This window comes from Colossoma macropomum, unplaced genomic scaffold (genome assembly GCF_904425465.1).
Source record: "Colossoma macropomum unplaced genomic scaffold, Colossoma_macropomum, whole genome shotgun sequence".
NCBI classification, from domain to species: Eukaryota; Metazoa; Chordata; class Actinopteri; order Characiformes; family Serrasalmidae; genus Colossoma; species Colossoma macropomum.
This window is the reverse complement of record NW_023494790.1, coordinates 21,908,683-21,928,814: the sequence shown is the minus strand read 5'-3', so window position 1 is coordinate 21,928,814 and position 20,132 is coordinate 21,908,683. Positions and strand designations below refer to the sequence as shown.

Here is a 20,132-nt window from a genome sequence, read left to right as displayed (position 1 = left end):
TCATGGGAACATTTGAGGCTAGGCATACTGCTAACCTCTCGAGATCTCACTCCTTCCCATTGCTTACCCTTTCATTCCAACCCATGGTCGGAATGCCTAAGATAGGCAGTGCTATTCAACTCAGGTAGAATTAGCACAGCCTTGAGTTTATTCTGTCGCTTCTTCATGAATTATTCCCTAGCAAGGTGGAAAAATTTGCAGGATGGTTCAATATGTTCCTCCACATTGATCTTTTACCTTGACAACAGCAGGTGTGGGGTCTTCAGCTGGTATGTGGCTGAGTCACTTGAATGATTCTGAGCTTGTTTGTAGTGGTGAGTCTTCTGAGCCAGACGTATTATTAAGAATCTGACCTACTGTCTCCATCTTAGTAAAGACCAAAGGTACATTCAGATTGATTCTTGTTTGCAGACTTTGTGCAGGCATCTCAAGTACCACTCTTCCACCTAGAGATGTGTAAGTGATTTAAACGTTCAGGGCTGACGACCCCAGCCGACATCAACAACAGTCCAAATCCGGAACAGATGCCTAAAACTGTACTGCCATATGTTGCTTAATATTAGTGTGCTGTTGCTTTGGCTTTTTCTTTTTTGTCTTTTTTTCTTTTTTTTTCCTTTTTCCATTTAAGGCCTGCCAAAACGGAATGTTTTTATCTCCGGCTTTAATTCAGGTCGTTGTAAAAATAGCTGATCATCAGGTAGGCATAATGTATTCTGTGTTAGGAAAAGGATCGCTGTTAAATAGAAGCTGTACTTTAACCCCTACCATATTTAGATGAGAGAAGTCAAAGTTCGAGTCCCAGGTACCTGAGGCTATGCCGGTGTTTCTCTCTCTACCAGAGTGAGAATCGTGCCTCGCTGAGTCCACGTTGCTCGGTTGCCATGGAAACTACATTGGCAAAACAGCACCAAATGAGTAATGCCCCCATATGCTTTTTTGTGGTATTGAAGAAAAATATTTTAATTGCTCAGAATTAAGGATAGGAGAAGACAAAGTGCTAGCTCCTTTCTCTGTAAACATGTTTTTTTCTTTTTCTTTCTTTTTTTTTTTTGTTTCTTCATAAAGCCATGCATGATGAAAGACCATCTGTCAGGGCTTAGTCTCTCGCTTTCCTTCCCCAGTTTTTCTAGTCTTTTTTAACGGCGATTTATTTCACTCATTGGCTGTTTTGACTTATGGAAATTAGACTGTCTTAATTAATAAGAATGCTCCCACCTAGCTCATCAGCGAGCAGTGGAAAGTCGGCCCTCTCCATTAAGCAGGACATGCATTATGCTCCCAGCCAAATTAGAGTGATTTCATTTGCTCCCTTCCTCATCACTTACATAAAGATCCCCCCTTGCTCCTGCCGGAGGTGTGAACATGGTGTGGGCTTTGGAACAGCAGCTAAAAAACAACCCCCCCTCCCCAAAGCACGCTGACAACCAAATCGAAAGCTGTACAGAGGAGACATTATCTACTGCATGTGTCTCAGCGAGGTGGTTCTATTTTGGGGTAGTGTGTGGTGTGTGAATTCAGATCATATATGTGTGTGTATGTGTGGGAGATGTATAATACAGTTTAGCGGGGTGGTGAGTTTGTCCGCTTGTTCTCGGTGCCTCACATGCGCAGCGTTTCAGCATCATGTGTGGGACATGCAGCAGCGGTGGCGTTTGGGACGGAGGCAGTGGAGAGGAGGGCTGGGCAGGAGCCTGGGTCGAGGCGAGTGATTCCTTGGCGGCTGATGAATGGTGGCACTGATGGGTCATTTGTCCCGGTGATGGAGTTAGCCACTGCCCTTTGGGAGGAAGAATAAAATAAAGAAAGCCAGAGCCAAGCGTGACGGATCGCCCAACGGTAACAGAATAAGTGGCTGCCGTGCACACTGCTGCCGGAGCCGACCTTACTCTAATTGGACATGCTCAGGGAGCAGGGGGAGAGAGAAAGAAAGTGTGTATGTGTCTGTGTGTGTGCCTGAACTTGCCCACAGTCCAGCCAGTCACACCTCTAGACCTCTAGAGACAGAGAGAGGGCACAAAACCAAGGAGGAGGCCTTTACTTTACAGCATGAAAGAGGTGCATCAAAGATTATACGTTGAAAGGAAGGATTCTACATTGCCATGCTGTTAGAGGTGTAACAATAGTCAGCTCACAGTTCATTGTGATTCATGATGCTGGGTTCACTGAGTTTATTTGAAATTCACTCATATTTTGAACAATGTTTGAATGAAGGAAGATGATGACGATTGCCATGTCATTACTAACCAAAGTAGAACTGGAAAGCGCTAGGCTTGGAGCTGAGAGCGTGACTGATGTTGATCGTGTGTGTGTTTGTGTGTGTGGTTTATCGTTGGTTGTGACCTTTGGCATTCAAACAGTGCAACTGACCTATCGATGCTTGGCCTATAAAGTGGTGTTTTGTAACAACAGTTGCTAGGTTGGACACTCTTTACTCACTGTGAGCAAAAATCTCATTCAGCTTGTTGCAATCTGTGTTTAGAGTCACTACGCTACTTGTTGATTTTCTGGTTTAAAATGCTATACTGAGCTTGACACAACTGTTCTTGTAGCCAATCGAAATGAGGTGGGTTGAAAACCACAACAATGAGTTTGTTCTTCACAGGAGGGCAGCAGGGTGTTTCCTGCCTTCCGCCCAATGACCACTGGGATAGACTCCAGCTCCCCGTGACCAAGAACGATAAGCGGCTTAGAAAGTGTGTGTGTGTGTGTGTGTGTGTGTGTGTGTGTTTGTGTGTGTGTGTGTGTGTGTGTGTGTGTGTGTGTGTGTGTGTGTGTTCTTCACAGGTCAATAACATAATAAATGGTATGGTTAATTATTGTTATATAATAATGAACATGCACCAGCTACACGTCATTGCATGAACTGACCCAAAAATGAGCCACTAAAACCAGAAATTTTGTTGGCTTATGAGAGATGGCTCCAACTGTCTCTCGAACAACCAAGAATAATGTTCTTTTTGGTCGTTTTATATCATTCTAAAGCTTCTCATTTGGCTAATTAGCTACCTTGAATGCTAGTTAGTAAAACTTTTGACTGATATGAAACAATGCACTGCCCTGTTCTTCACATGCTCACACACATAGCTAAATGGACACACACTTAGATGTAGAATCAAGCAAAGCTTGAAAGAATTTTCCCTTCCAAGTGTGAAAATATGAGCACAAACACTTGTTCTGTGGCCGCATGTAAAACTGCTAATAGCTTTAACTATCTTAAGTCACCTTATGTTATACTATCTATGAAATAATCATTTGAAAAATAGCAATCAACACATCAACATACCACTCAAGTTTACATACTAGTGCACTTATTGGTATGTAAAAGTGCTTGGCAGCTTCATCTGGAAGAGTACATGAAATGCTAAACTGTCATCGGCTTCAGCTGCAAGCGCCCTGGGATTAATATTACAGCAGTAGTGCTCTTAGTCTTAAAAGCTGGAACATGAGAAAGATCCATTATATACTTACAGACATTTGACGTTATAGCCTCAACCACACTTAGATTTTACTGCTGTTGCCAGTGTTTTGTCTGCTCTGTATGTGTTTATTGTAAATTGTCCTGTAAGTAGAGCAGCATCCATGCTGACTCGATGGGAGTTATCCATCTTGGAGTATAACCAGCCATTATGTTTACAAAATTCAGATTTGGTCTATATTAAAGCAAAAAGCCACATGAGGCTATTACAATGATTTTATTACGGGTGGTAAAGGGGTGCTGTTAGGTATAGTATAATTGTAGGTCCATATTTGTCACTGGATATAATCTGTCTTGATAACTCTTCTTATGACATCTTATGACATGGTGTCTGGCATGACATTTATGGTGTGGTTATGTCAATGTTGTCAATGGGTTCAATGTGTCAGGACCAAAATAAAGTGTTCCTTTAGTGGGCTTACATCACTACCAATATGTTTGAAAAGGAAATAGTAGTAATACAGTTTCAATGACCTTAGTTGCATCTGTAGCACAATTGCCAACTTTGTTGTCCATTTTTATCACACATAGCTTCGAGCCTTGAATGTGAATGAGCATAGTGGCATATTCTTTTATAGATAACACCACCTATGTACTGACATAACAGTTTGAACAGTTCCACTCTAAACAGTTTCTCATTTCCTGAAGTGTTAATCAAATTAAGTGTGAAATTATGTTTACCCACATAAGTGTTTAATGATGCTGTATTGTATGTCAGCAGGTAAAAGACTTAGTAAACCTAGAATGGGAAATATTAGCACGCAGCTTTTAAAACTGAGTGACAAATGACAAGCTGCTTTCTGTTCAGCATGCTTTAAATAGCAGCATTTAGTGTCCCTCCAAGCCTCTTCAGTGTGCTGTAATCCTGAGCAAACGTGGATGCGTGCGGACACTGATACAGAGCGAACGGAAAAGCTTTGTTTTTGTTGTCCCACTTGTGGTAGGCGTTTGTGTGTCACACCTCCGCAGCATCCCCTGTGTGTGTGTTTTTTATTTATTTTATTTCTTTCCTCCCAGCATTCAGTGAACATTTTCCAAGCCACTATCCTTCCGTGCCTCCCCCTCTTTGCCCAGAGGTGGTGGCGTGAGGTGGTGAGGGGTTTGTGGGGGGGGGGTGTAATCCAGCCTGGTAGCACACAGTGGGTCTTTTGAAGCTGCTCTGAAGAGCCTGGTCAAGGTAATCTCCGCTTGGAGGAAAGCCGTTTACAGGGAGAGGGAGGCAGTGGGGAGGGGGGATGCGATGGAGAGTAACAGAGAGAGAGGGGAAGAGAGAGAAAAGAAAGAGAACAGAGAGCACAGGCAGGGGATGATAAGGCCAGGGGGATTTCGTTGCCTTTTTTGGGGTAGGATTTTTTGGAGCAGGCTTTTGCCTTTGTCACTGGTAAGGAAAGAGAGAGGGAGCTGTGGGAAGCAAGAGTGAAATAGAGAACGGGAGTGTGTGGTGATTCACTCACACAGCGTGTTGATCTCCAGATTGCCCGTGTTTGTGATGAAGAGCAGCTGCTCGCGATTGTGACATGGAGTGAGAGATCGGAGATGGAGTGATCTGGTGGAGCAGCTGATCTGACAGAAGCTACATTAATACGGGCATATGCTGGGAACACAACACATACCACACAAGAGAGCCAAGCAGCCACAAAGAGGAAGGCACGATTCAGTCACAAGCAGTGATTACAACAGTGGAACGTATAGCAGCAACTGCTCCCATGAGACTCTAATCTAACTACCAAAGATATTTTGCCAGCGCTTTAAGCACAGCAATAGAGAGCAATAAAGTGAGGGATTGTTCTTAGTGTTGTTCTTAGTTACCTGTCATGATACCCGTAAATTCAGGATGTCTTCACTTCACGCACAGTTAAAGAGACTGTATTGCGCATTTGAAGCTGTGTACTGTGATCGCTCCTGAATGTCACTAAGACATTATAAAATATTGTAAGGTTTCTAAATGGTTATCGGCTTAGACATAGAATTTAATCCATGCTTCACTCGCAAGTTTGATTTTTCATAGCTGTTGCAAAGTCAAACAAGCTTTATGGAATGCTAACAATAATTCACAGTAATTAGACAATAATTCAGTTTAAATTTATGAGAAATTGCAGTGCACTTTGTTTAGAGTCGCTACATAACTTTGAGTTTCTGCTACACTTCCTAGCTGGACTATGTTGTTGTAGATAATTGAATTGAGATGGTTGTAAATGACAACAAATTAGCCATGATAACATTAACATTAGCAAAAGTCAGCGACCAACTTTCAATTATTTAATTTCCGTTCAAAACAGCCATGAAGCAAAAGTTATTTATTTTTCAGCATCAGGGGAAAAAAACAGAAAACATATTTAACAGAAAATAGCTTCCATTCTTGGATCAAGTCTTTGGCAGACTTGCTTTCAGTGTTACTCCACACCTCTTAAGTTCAGTCTTAGAAGTTGATTACATTTTTGCTTCTGACAACCCAAGAAATCCCAAACATATTCAGTAATGTTGAGGCTGGACTCTGGGGTGGTTAGCTTCTTGACAGCTGCACGTCCTTTCAGAGCCATAGCGTTGAATTGTCTTTTCATAGTGGAAGGATGGACAGAAACACCTCTGAATTTCTTTATATCTGAAGGAAGAGTGGAGCTTGATTTTCTCCTCTCTCTCAAGGATAAAAGCTTTAACTGTACTGTTTATCTGATGGGACACTTTAGGTGTTGTACCAGGTCTTGCACAGTTGTTAAGAGTCCCATTTTCTCTTTATCTTTTAATAATTTTTTGAACTCCTGTATTGCAAAGTCCTGTACAGTTTTACACTTGTTTTCCTTTGTTTTTCCCCTGATAAATAAATCTAGGGTGAAGGGTGGTCTCTGACTTTTGCACATTATATAGTTATCTATTTTATCTTAAATATTTTGTCTATTTATCAATCGATTTTAGCCAATAAATAGTTCTCTATTTTCTCTGTTTCTCATTACATTGAATGGGATTTTTGCCAATATCCTGTAAAACCAACCTTGCGGCCGTTGTTGCGAAGGAAGACATCTGTGGGCCAAGTGTGGATAAGTCTGTTGGTGTACATTATGTGGAAGAATATTTAATCTTTAAAAAGGTTCTTCAAACATTTAGAAGAAAAGCCTTTTGACACCTTTACTTTCTAAGAGTGAATGATTAAGAAGGAAATAAGTTTTTGTATGCACACATCATTCATATGTTGAACTACTGGATGTGAATGATACTCAGCAAGTGTCTGCTGTTTTCTATCCACGTTCCCCTCCTTCCTCACTCCTTCACTTTTAGCGTTCCCCTTTTCACTCTCTTTTGGTGGCTGGTTTTGTATGTGTTGACATTTTTCCACCTCCCATATTCTGACCGTGGTTTCATGGTTTCACAGCTGGCTGTTCTTTCACTCTCTCTCTCTCTCTCTCTCTCTCTCTCTCTCTCTCTCTCTCTCTCTCTCTCTCTCTCTCCACCCCCCACCCCCCTCTGGTGCAGGTTGATCGGACACAGTTACTCGCCACGCTCTGACTGGCCCTTTCTCCCTTCAGTGAGTATTCTCATGCTAATTTGACTGATTAGGTGTATCTCCATGGCTGAGCTTGTCTTTCTAGGTTTTACAGATTCTTAGTTCCACAGAGGAAAGTTGATGAGTGTGATGCATGAGAGATAGATGGAGAGGAAGAGGGAGAAGGAGATTCCTTCATTGTGGAGTGTCTTGAAGTTGTAGGAGGTGTGTTGTGAGAATTGCTGTGCGAAAGGCAGAACAATGTGGAACTTTTGGATTTGGGTATAATAATCAGACTTTAAGGGTTTTTATTATTATTTATTTTAATCCCTGAAGTAATGAGACAGTGCAGTAACTATGCTTATAACTACCTAAAACATGTGCCATGTATTTAAATTATTTCTTAATGAGACTTTCAGTTTTATCTTATTTTTACTCAGAAATGACAAGACCATCTTGACATGAAAGCTATTATGTTACAGCTATCATGTTACGTTAATATTATGTTACAGTCTGTATTGTTTTGTTGGTCACTGACACTGCGTTGCATCATATTTACCCAAACTGCATGACTGTATTAGTAAGGGTTTATTGGTTATTAGATAGTCTGTGTTGCCAGATATTTTGTCATGGTACTATTTATATTGTGATAACTGGTATTTTCAGCGATGTTTACACCACCCAAGACACCAAGCTTCTGTTTTGTTCCCCCTTTTTTAACTTTTGCTTTTAACAATTTATGCCAGAGTTCTGTGATTTTAACATTCCTCAGACTTTAAAAAACATTCTCTCATTTGTGTAATTACCTTCAGAATGGTTGGAGAAGTCCAAGATTCTATTACAGAGCAAAGCTTCCAGGCAATTGCATTTACACATGGCAATTTATTGGAGAATTTTCACATATCTTAATATTTTCATAATTTAGTATACCTTGAAATTACAAATCCTGCCCCATGACAAAATGCCTTTATCTTTTGGAAGGCAATTGAGGAGTGCACATTTGAGCCTGGGCCTGCAGGTGATAAACACCTGCTGGTGAATTAATTGTGATTAAGCATAATTCTGCAAGTCGGGCTGCTTTTTTCTTTATTGTGATTATCTCTGCGTAAATCAGATAAGTTTGGACCGCAAGGGAAATGTTTGGAATAATCAAAGCTGGTCTGGAGTCTTTTAATATGTAAGTAATGTTAAATGAATGTATGAGGGGGAAAATGGAAAGGGTGCCTCTTAAATGAAAATGGATAGGTTTCAAATAACCTATATCCTTAGAGAGCACTGAGAAAATCTTACTCTGTACTGTTAACTCAGTAGGATCAGCTGAAAATGAGACTGAAGTGAAAGTGCACAAGTGCTGCTCCATTTCTTGTTGAATTAAATGTATCAGTGAAAACAATGTAGATGTTTCTGCAAGGGCTGGTTCTCTAGTTCTCTCTCTAGCCTGGCAATGTCAGAAAGGAGAAGATCTTCTACACTGCAGATTGCTCACCGTTTGGCCAGCATGTTTGCCTAGCGTGGCTGTTGAGAAATGCGGCATTCTCTAGAGGAGGGAACAGAGGTCAGGTGCTCTCCGAAGGCCTGCACTCTGACCTGGCGACACTCGCAGCAAGAAGCGTGACTGGAGCCGGAGTTCTCCTCAGACTCTGAATCACAATGCTGCCGAGGAGAATTGGATGAGAGGTGTTGCACTGGTTAATCTGTACAGACAAAACACTGTTACCTGAGGCAATCCTCCACTAAAAGATCCCCAAGGCTCTGCGATAGCGTGGCAGAGGTTTAATCGTGAGAAACACCAGTAGCTACTCTGGTCATGTATTCTGCCCTGAGCGTTTTTTGAGCCCTGCTGGCCCTCCAGAGTCAAACTAAATACGTCCTAACGCTCAGTATGTGGATGGCGGACCGTAGCTTAGCAGAGGATCTATGGACATGTTTTCTTTTTTAAAGGGAATGACTGACTGTTTTCTGTTCTTAAATTGAGAGAGCTGCCTGTTGTGGTTCAGTGCTTCTTTGTTGTGGTTCTGCTTCATGACAGAATTTTATCCCCTCTGAGTGGACTTCAACGTTTCGCTGATCTGAAAAGCTAAAATGCTTTCATCATTTGGATTTTCTTCCGCAATAAAAATTGCACGGTACATATGAATTGTGCAGCTTGTAAGATCACACAGAGCAAAAGCTGTACTGAAATCTTAACAAAAGAGCGCAGTGCATGCACCGACAGCCTTGGCCAGAATTCTCCACACCCCAAGTCCATCACATTTCTGTTCTGATAAGGCACAAGGTTATTTTTGCCATTCTGTCACAGTTTTACTCAGTTTAATGTAGGTTTGATACAGCGACTGGATCAAATGCTCTATGATCTTTCACACTTAAATTATTTAGGGTCTCCAGATTTTTAAATTTAATATTATGCACATCGATATCCAGCAGCCTGTTTTAGGAGAAAGTGTTTGCTGAGTTTTTTTATTTATTTTTATTTTTTTTCAGGGTCTTGTTCTTACATTCTTTCTCATTGCAGTTTTTCTGCTCATTTGGTATGTGACTACTTGTTCTTGTTCCTTTATTTATTAGACCTGATGGCTTACCTTTGAGGCAGATCGATGCTGTCAGTCACTATGAATGAGAATCACCCTACCAATTAAAGATGATTAGGTTAGCCTCAGCCAATCAGCTTGCTCAAATCCCTGGTGTTTGTGTGCAGTTCATCTGGTAGTATGGAGTCGAATTGCTGAGAAGAATGGCAAATTTAGCTTCTTGGGACGTCTGGGCAAGAAAAAAATGTGCGAGTGGCGGGCATTATGGCAAAAATATAACATCACAATACTTGAAGGTGTTTTCTTGACACGTGCAGTTTTTCTGAGGTTTGCAAACAAAATTAGTATGAAAATGTTTTGTTTTATTATTTTTATTATAGTATTATTTTTAACTGGACAGTTATAATAGGCTGACATCCAATTAGCTACTTGTTACAATGCAGTTTATGCATTTACTATACACTAGTTGTTGTTGTTGTTGTTGTTGTTGTTGTTTACTCTCTGTAACTGGTCTTACAAATACTGATGCTACCATCCATTATACTCTGAAAAGTCTACAGTGACATAACTTATTACAGTTAAATCATTAGATTTTATCAGCATGGTGAAACTACAAGTCTTAAAACTACAAGTAATATGCGGAATAAGCACAGAAACTATGTTTCTGACAATAAAATGAACCTGTTTTTTCCTAACAGAGCTTCTTTCCAGTTGGCAGTTAACTCCATTTGTGTGCTTGCATCTTTAATTGGTTGTTTCACGTTAACTTGCAATAATCTCTGTAACCATCTGCCAAATTATTGTTGATCACTGTAGGAATGTCACGTTTCTGCTTCAGCAAAGTGTCTCCAGACTGAGCAAATTACACCATCAATGGGGATTCTTCACAAAGAAATAGCTAGTCTTGGACTAAGCCTAATCTGTGACTGAAAACTAGGCTTTAATGCTCGCTAAACCGTTGAGTGCCCATCAACCTGTTTTTCTGAATAGGCTTTTAAGCCCCCTCTTACAAAGACAGACACAATGGTCTACTTCAAAACGTAATGATATCCCAAGTTTGTTTCTCATCATATGACTGCAGCATGTTTTCATGGACCACAGTGGGGGATGGAGCTGACACTTGTGGCAGCTGAGCGCCTTTTTTTTTCTCTCTCCGTCTTTGTAGCTGGTGTGTGTGTGTGTGTGTGTGTGTGTGTGTGTGTGTGTATGTATGTGTGTCTCATTAAATGTGGATGGTGAACTAGCTGCAGATTGCCTGGAGATTGCTACTCTCTCGGTGTAGCGGTGAAGCCCCTGTCTATAGATGAGGTACGATTGACATTTCTCTCTGGCCCTCCGCAGGGTGTCTGTAAGGATCTTGAACCCATTCAGACTGGCTCCGAAATCAAATCACTGCCACTGCCACTGCCACCACTCACTGGCCCCATCAATTATTTAGCACCAGCTCGAGTGATCCAAAAGGTTGAGAGAATTTGATTTTTGCAGGCACCTCTGGCTGGTCAGACCTTTGACATTAGCTTGTGCAAAGCCACCATAAGCAGTGGTGATGTATCGGTGGGTTTCCTATCGTATCGCATCCTTTGCTGTTCATCAAAATTGCTTTCATGTGTGATCAATACACCATCGATGATTTTCAGTTTGCTCGTTCATCGTGCACACCGTGCTTTAAAGCATGTGAAGTGAACAGAATGCTAGAGCGTTTCTCTGTGCCGGGTGTGCTACGTTTCTTTTAGTGAAAGATGAATTTTCCAGCAGAAAGAATGTCCCCGATTCCTGCGGTTTGCAGTGGTTTGGAAGTAGCTTGGGGTTATCCTCGCTAATTAAAGTTTGATTTGATCAAAGCACACTCTTTTTCAGCTTGAATTTTAATTAGATGACTGGGCCACTGGTCCCCGGTCCATTGCAAGGACATCTACAGAGTTTCTAACACAATCTGAAAGTCTTTTAAATTCAATTTAGGGGATTTATTGGACAACAGCGGCTTTTGGACAGCGCAGGGATAACCATCTCGTCTGCTGGCTTCCCATCTTGCGTTGCCGTTGGGACAAAGGGGCGGCAGCCACACGAGACGAGCTGCTGCGGCGGCCCCGCTCCGGGCAATGTCACCACGGCAACTCCCGCTCCCCTCGGCCCATTACCGCAGACAATTGAACCTGCTATCAGTGCCCCGGCAGAGAGGACGTGTTAAACACCGCCAGCCGCACTCAACAGCTTATTTGTCGCTCAACTATCTATCACCAGCACAGAAGCCCCGACAGCATATGCAGAGCGCCATTTCATAATGATAAAAATCACATCTCTGCGCTGACTCGCAGGAAAGATACAAAAAAAAAAGAAAAAAGAATAATAATAAGCCCTCCTTCCTCCCCCAGTCCTTCTTTCCTTGAGACAGGAGCGAATTCCATGCAGCAGAATCTATTTGCAGCTGGGGGCCCGTTTGTGTGAGTATTGCTTTTGTGTGATATGATCTTTGCCGTACATTTCCGGAGGTCAGAGCAGACACAGAAACAAGGTCAAGCAAGACTTGATCGACAGTTTCTCCGTCTGCGGCAGCGAAACAATTACCCACTTGGGAATGGCAGGGATATTAAACCACTGGGCTTTACCATGTGAAAGGCCTCTGGGATTGAATTTAAAGGATCCATATTCTACATTTTTCTTGTATTTTTATTTTTCTCCCCCTAAGGTCCACTTATGACGTTTGTGTGGTATGGACTAAAAACAGTCATAATTCATTTTTACATGATCTTTTTCCAGCCTCTCCTTTACTTTTTAGAATGGAGCAGACAGTTTTTGCTGCTCTGTCTTTAAGACTTATAAATGTAAATTACATCTGTTCTGATTGGCTCCCTGCATTGTACCTTATTCAAAAAGCCTCTTTATCCATGACTTTCTTGAAAATTAATTGGTGCTGCACGGACACCCCACTGTTTGCCTTTGCCGGTTTACTGTTTCTGGATGCACTAGAATTAAAGTAGCAGAAACTGCAAAAACAGCGAATGCAGCTCACTTTAATAGCACATAATTCAAACACGAGCATAAATTAGACCTGTACTGTGATTGTGTACTGCAACTCCAAAAGCATGACAATCTTCTTAAAACAGTACATGTTCCAAAACAGCAGCAGCTTCGTAAACAGCGTCCTTGCCGTGCGCCTACTCAAAACATTCAGGTTCTTCTTTGACTGGTTGCCTGCTGTTTGCTCATAGCACTCTTAATACCTGAATAGGCAAAAGACAGAGAGCAGAACAAACTCACAAACTTTTGAGTCATTTATCTTTTAGTGGTTTTTTATTTTGTCACATAGGTTTGCTAACAGAGTGTTAATGTAGGCATTAAATATCCTATGATTAATATTACTATCATTTAATAATATTAGTATCGCTAATAGTACTGGTAGTATGATTACTATCTTGCTTCAGATGCTGTTTCTGGCCATCTTTTTGGTTTAAAACAAAAAAGAAAACAATAACGTAACTGGAAAACAAAAAGGGGATTTAGCTGTGAATCACAGGAAAGGTTAATGTCCAGTTGGAGAACAGTGTGAAGGACATAGGTAAATATGTTTTTGTGATAACACAACAACAGGTAATTCTAAACAGGCTGTTTTTGCAGCTTAAATTAAGTTTATGGATTGTACGCACTGGGGATCAAATGATATATTTACTTTAATAGTATTTACATACTACATCAATCAATTAGTCAACAATCAATCAATCAGTCAATAATCAAGGTGTGTTTTCCCCATGATTTGGGCCCTTTAAAATCGTTCCAGTCCTGGGCTCCATTGTCCAGTGATGGACTTTCTCCTGTCTCTGTGGTTCCAGCTATTTATTCATGCCTCTGTGTGAGAGATGGGAGGGTCAATGAGGGGCCAGGCCATCTCACTGCTGTTTTCAAATCAGGGGTTTGGCTTGATATACTGCACATGTGGTTTGTCTTTGCAGTGGTGAGTATATAGCACTGACTTTATCATCATGGCAGTATAAAGAATGGTGCACGGACACGCCTTTCTACATGATTCCTCGGTTAAATAAACATGAGCCTCAGCCTCGGTTCAGCGGAGCATCTTCTGTGTCTTTGGAGCTTCTGATTCCTTTTTTTCCCTGCGTGTCTGTGAACTCCAGTGGCTCAGAGGCTCATTTTGAAGCGCTTGTCCGCTGCGCCCTAACGCCGCTCTGTTTATGAATCATGTCAGATCTTTGCTCCGAAAGCTTTGATCAAAGAGATGCAGTGCCACGCACGACGTGAACTCTGCCCATCCGCTGATCACTAATCCGGCCCCCAGCCTGGCTGTCTGCACGAGGGAGAGCCTACAACTGCAGCCAAGAGCTAACATTATTATGTTTAATATATGCATCAACAATTTGCAAATATTATAGCAATTTTTTTCAAGCAGAAGGTCACTGCATAACCCGGCCTATTTCACATTGTCCCTAATTATACCAGAGGGTGGGTCTGAAGCCCTTGGTGTGTCATTTGAACCAGGGGCTTCGTGTGAAGGAGACAGCGAGGCGAGCCACAATTTAACAAGCTGCCCTCAGGCCTGGACAGGACACAGGTCAGCAGAGATGTCAGTAGATACCATATAATTACTGTGCTAATCTACTTTCATTTAGTTAGCAGCATATTCCGTGTAGTATCTGGCATGAAATTCCAATAAAGGCAAGGTTGCATCAGGCTCAAAAAGTGCTTAACGGCAATTAAACAGTGACCCTGCATTGGTTACAGTCCAAGTGGAAGTCATACATTATTTTCTTATGTTTCTGCAGTTTGCTAGCGTTTCCTTTGCTTCTTTCAATGCTTACTAATAGCATATGAGAATTAAACACTAGTCTGGTTCAGTGCTGTCAGAAGTGGATTTTCTGTTATGTTTTATGCAAGAACGCCTGCTTTAATAGACTGTACGGCAGTGAGGGATGGCTAGTAACCTCCAATTTTTCTCTTGCTGTTATTTTAATGGATTTTATTAGCTTTAAATCTCTTCAGGTTCATTGAATGAGCAAAAAAAAAAAAAAAGGAAGAAAAAAAAAATCAAGGTCCTTTAACCTGAAGGAGGCTGGTACCTCCCTAAATTAGCCTTCTCTTTGCGTACATAGCGTGGCATTAGCTGCAGACAGAAGTGCTCTGCATGGACTGCTGAAGAAAGGAAGGTGAAGAATGGCAGACTAGGAGATTTGAATATCTCAGCATTAAAATGCACAAAGCTGGAGCGTGTCTGCAGGGGAGGCTTTGAAATTTCCTCCACCTCGACTCTTTTAACTCAACCCTCACGCTTTGCCTCAGGACCCTCAGGGCTCCCTGCTACGAAAGGGGCTGCCACGTGCTTCTCCAGACGCCACACTCGCGCACACACACACACGCGCGCGCGTGCACAGTGACTTACACATGTTTCCGAACTTATAAGCACAACAGACCAAATATTAAATGTGAAATTGCTTTTTCTTTTCTCTTCTTTTTTTTCATCTTTTGATGTTGTGCACTTGAAACACAAGTCGATGTAAAGTTGTTGCATCTCGTTATGGCTTGTTACGAATAGTCGGTAACATAAGTTAGCTTAGACGTGAACGTCAGTGCTTTGCTCGTGACCTGTTTGCCTTGCAAAGATGCAGTGCATATTGTCAATGTTGTAAGAAAATATTGCATCTCCAAGACAGTGACTTTATAGGAGATGGAAAATTGTTCTTAACTTTTGTACCTATTTTAGACCATTTTAGATGGTGAATTTGTCATGAAATGTCCACACAATCTGAAGAGCAGCTGGTGTTTGCTAGTTTTGTTAAATAAATAAATAAAAACTTAAAAACGATAGATATGACTGCAATAATAGAACTATAGATATGACAACAGTAATATGTACTAATTTAAAGGGCCCGTATCATGGGGGGAAAAAACAAATTTCCTCTATTTTTTCATAAAAAAGAGCTCAATGTTTTATGTAAACATTATTAAAGGGCCCATGTCCCACACTTTTTGTATTTTGTCTTTTCCTTTGAGGTCTATTTGTAACATTTTGTGTGGGTTTGTATAACAAAAAGGGTCATAATTAATTTTTACATGACCATTTACCAACCTCTCTATATCCCTTAAATTAAACTGGTTTTGGTACTGTGCCTTTAAGAGAGATATTATATAAATGAGCTCTGTTCTGTTTGGCTGTCATGTATTGTGCGTCACTCAGAAAGTGCTCAGAGCCAAAATACTAGTTAAAACTTAAGTATGATAGAGTGGAGCTAAGTTGATGTAGCCTGAATAGGTGGATAGATGTAAATGAGTTGGTTCTCATGGCATCACAGAAACAATGAATTCAATATAAGCTGTTTTTGCAGCATAGTTTCCATATGTGCACTGTGTGGTCTGGGTAGTAAATGGTATGTTTTGCTTTAGCAGTGTTTACGTTTATGTTAATTGAGATAAATTTAATTTGGCATGAGGTAAATACAAGCCTTTTAAAGTTTTAAAACATACTGTTCACTCCCCTGTCCATGCAGTCCATACATGGAAACTGAGCATGAGAACAGCTTGTTTAGAAGTCATTGTTTTGTGAAAATCAACACAATTACCGACATTCACCTGTTCAGCCTACAGCAGTTTAGCCCCCACCAACTTACGCTGAAATTATAAGGAGTGTTTCAGCTTGGAAAGCTTTTTCAGTGAGGCACATACAGAGCACAGACACGTAACGCAAACAGCCTGCTTAATTCTAAGGGATAAAGAGATGTTGGAAAATGATTGTGTAAAAATAAATTATGACCAGTGCGAAATAGGTTGGCAAGCTAGTCTAATGTTAGCTGGTGGCTAACTCGTTTGCCATAGCGGTGCTGATGCTAGCTTCAGTTGCAACAGAATGTTTGGTTTAACAGTTCTTCTTTTGGAAATGCTTCCTTTTAGTTTGGTAATCCGCTCTTCCACACATTAATTGAGATCTTACACAATCTCATCTGGTTTGAGAAATGAATAACAATTCATTCTTTCCACTAAGCTCTTGGGAAATTGGGCAACTTTTCAGATTTACAAGTAAGCTACCGCACATTGTAAAGTTTTTTTATGGGTGTTCTGAGCATAGTTACAGTTGCTAGGATATAAAGGACCAACTGAGTAAACCAGTTTGCTGCATCGCCACCCTGAGGCAGACCAGTGCTGCAGCTCTAGTTAGTTTAGAATACCGAAAACAAGGCTGCTGTTTCGTGGGTGAAGCAGGTTAACATTGACCTTTCCCTGAATTTCTATTTGAGCATCTATTTGTCCCCAACATAACATATTGTCATAATAAGTTTATTTTCAGGGACTCCCCAGTATTTTGATTTTGAGACATTTTGGGGGTCTAAGAGGTTAATTAGGAGATCCTGACCCCCTGCATTTCGCACCTTATGTTTTGACTGCTTTTGGTACATTAAAAAATGGCTAAACAGTTTTATCTAGGCTGATGTCCATGTGGTGAGCCACTCACCTTTAAATCCTTTGTGTTATCGGAAGACCTACGCTTAAAGATATCATTAAAGTGAACAGCCTTCCTTTACATGAAGAATTCACAAGGCAGTGGAAAAAGTTTGTCGAAAGTACTTCCTATCCTCTGCATGTCACCTCTGTCATGCTCTTGGACAGCGTCAGATAGATCCAGTAAATACTCTAGAGCAGATGAATGTAATAGGCTGACCCTTGGCTGGCAGCGAAAAAAGTCCAGATGGGCCAATTTGTAAAGATCATAGTGTCCAGCTACACGAGAGAATAACAATATCTCCATTATAAGATGAGTCACTCTGCTCATTCGTTGCTTATAGCTCCACATAGTAAGGATGAAATAAGTCATTTCTTTTGACCTTCGCTGTAAAACGTAACAGCCTTTCTTAGTGCTGACTATTGAAAATGTTACAAGTTTTGGATGGATGGTTAACTTCTGACCCACTGTTCATGAAGGAAGATTTCTAACCTCATTCCTGTTCATGAAAGAGGAGGTACAGAGTGTCAGGGGCCAAGTCACAAAATCATCTCAGGTCATCAATTGACCAAGTTCTACAGATTTAAGAGTTACACTCACTTAAGAGTTATACACTATATTTATAGAGTTTTTTTTTTTTTAGTAAACTCATTAGTTGCAGTTTATGTGCTATATGTAAAATTACTTAGTGGCTGCGATCTTTGCAAATAGTGTGAAAATAATGCAGTTTTTACCCTGGATTCGAATTTGTCATGGATGTTTACAGTATTATTGTTCTTGAGAGAGTAATTATATTTACAGTGGGGTTCAAAAAGTCTGAGACTTCTGGTGAAAATGATTCTATTTAGCATCAGCACAACACTTTGAGTGAAAAGTAGAATGTTTCATTTTTAGTATTTGGTATGTCCCCCTTTTGCTTTCGTGATAGCGTGTGATCAGGCTGGCATGGCATAAGTTTGTGCAAAAGCCTCTGATCAGTAGATCAAATTCACCTGACAGTCATCTGAATGTGTGCTTCACTGGAAAAGATAAGACAAAGGCCTTAACATAGTCAATTTCACACATTTGCTTCTGTTTGAACAGTGGTGCAGAATTTTTTCATTTTAGTTGTCATAACTTTATTTGTTTTAACATTTTCAACATTCTAAAACTTTCTGTTGTTTACTTGGTTTAAATACCAAAAATACCAGATTTTCAATGTGGCTGTTTTCAGACTTTTGGACTTCTTTGTACATGCACACCAAAGATTTGATGTTTATCAGTTTATCAGTGATTCTAATACCGTTCAAATCTGCCACGTCAGTCATTTTTATGGACTGCACACTCCTGCATCAGTAAAGATTCTGGTTCCATTTACCTTCTGTAAAATAAGCCACAGAATTAACTCAGGTTATATTAATCCCAGTCGAATTGACATGTTGGTAACAGTACTATCATTTTTTGTGGAAAGGAAATCTCTGGAATATTGAAGCACTTAAAGAAGTGTTCTCTGTGTCCAAAAGCAAACTGATATATACTGTCCTACCTAACAGGTACAACTCAGAACATTAAAACATTGGAAATTACAGAAAAAAACAGCCAGATAGATTTTTAGGGTAAATGGAATAAAGTCTAAATTAAATCTGCTCACCTTTTCCACTTTTTTCTGGCGTAAAGGCAGTGGGTAAATCTGAAAGCCACTCCCATCTGTCATTTAGACCAAGATCTCGTGTGAATTGGTCAGAAACATTACAGATATCCTGTGGAAAAACTGGCATTACCTAGTCTCCCCATGGAAAACTAATCTCATGCTAAAGGCTTCTAGTCTAACTAAGATATGATTATGTAAACAGCATGGTTCAGCTGAGTGATGAAGGTGAAAGGGCTTGCACTTTTAGGATGAGGAAGAGATGCCCTCATGTTAAACATTTTGTTAGAAATAAATATCATTAGATGTTTAAGCAGAAGGTGAAAAGAGTATTATTAAATCGTGGGGCTACACTGTGGATACACTTAGGTATAGTATTCTTTTACACAACTCTTGCAAAACATCTTTTGGTTTGGTCCAGTTTCTTAGACCTTAGAACTCAGTCAGGTGTGAATGTAATTATGTAAATAATTGGTCTTTTCTTAAAATACTCTCATATGAAATCTTCCATACAACCACAGATGCTACACATAATCTAGTAAAGTTTCTTTCTGAAGCTTTTGAGTCATTTTCTGTTCCAGTCAGTGTTGGGCTAGTTACTGAAAAAAGGTAATCCATTACAGAGAGCTAATTACTTCTCTTAAACTGTAATGATATCACTTTACTGATTGCTTTCTAAAAAATAATCTCACTCATTACTTCTGTGTGACTCTTTAAAGCCCACGTACATCTGTATCAATCAGAAATTACATGGAGGTAATGCAGAAGTTATATTAGTGCTTTATTTAGAAAGAAATCACAGTAAACATCATTTAAAAGGCATGTCACTATACCTACATTTGCTCCGCCAGTTATGTTTGATCAAAATGAGGAATGGCTAATGTGTTTTTTCAAAACATAGAAACTAGCCAGCAGAAAAAGATCAGAGTAACAGCTGGAATGTCCAGATTTTTGAAAAAGAACAGTGTTACAGTAAAGGCTTTTTTTTTGAGTGTAAGTGGCAAACAGCATGACTTATTATATTAGCTTTGACAGACAGTTCATGTTTGAATTTGACAGGGTTTTTGTCTAGTATAAATACATTAGTTATAGGCTGTACATGCAAAGAATATAGTACATTAGGAAGATATTGGCTTTGCTTTTCTGGAAATTCAGGAACACCTAGATTAGAAATGTGAAAAGTGGGTTATTTGGTTTTAGGGGGAGAAAAAAAAAACTTTATAGTTGGTTGATGTTGTGAGACATATGTGGGACAGACATATTTACAGAAATAAGTGCATGAATAACTCGTCAACAATATTATTTATTTCAGTACATTTTGTTTTAACATTAATACAGTTCAGTTCCCTTTAAAAATGTATTATTTTGAAATTCTGCTTTCTTTATTTTCCTTCTTCCTTTTTGTGTATTTCTCAGTTGCGGTGTTGTGAAAAAGATCTGCTATCTTGCTACTTATCTTCATTTGTCATAACTTATCTTACAGGATAAATGTTGCCAGATGTTTAAAGTTGATTAAGTAGTGCTTGTTCTAAAACTCGACAGATGTTGTGTTCATCTTGCATTCTGATCAGAATTCTGCTGCTAAT

General features: G+C 40.1%; 1 protein-coding gene across 2 annotated transcripts in view; it reads left to right on the top strand.

Moving 5' to 3' along the window:
• The window catches only part of rbfox3a (RNA binding fox-1 homolog 3a), a 482,492-nt gene that overhangs the window by 123,656 nt on the left and 338,704 nt on the right, over window positions 1-20,132 (top strand). Inside the window, exon 3 of one of the 2 annotated variants that reach the window (XM_036572521.1) lies at window positions 6,944-6,995. The exons of the other annotated variant lie outside the window; for it this stretch is intronic. The gene's annotated coding sequence lies outside the window, so the exon portion shown is untranslated. The remainder of the gene's footprint in view (window positions 1-6,943; window positions 6,996-20,132) is intronic. 2 annotated transcript variants of the gene reach the window in all.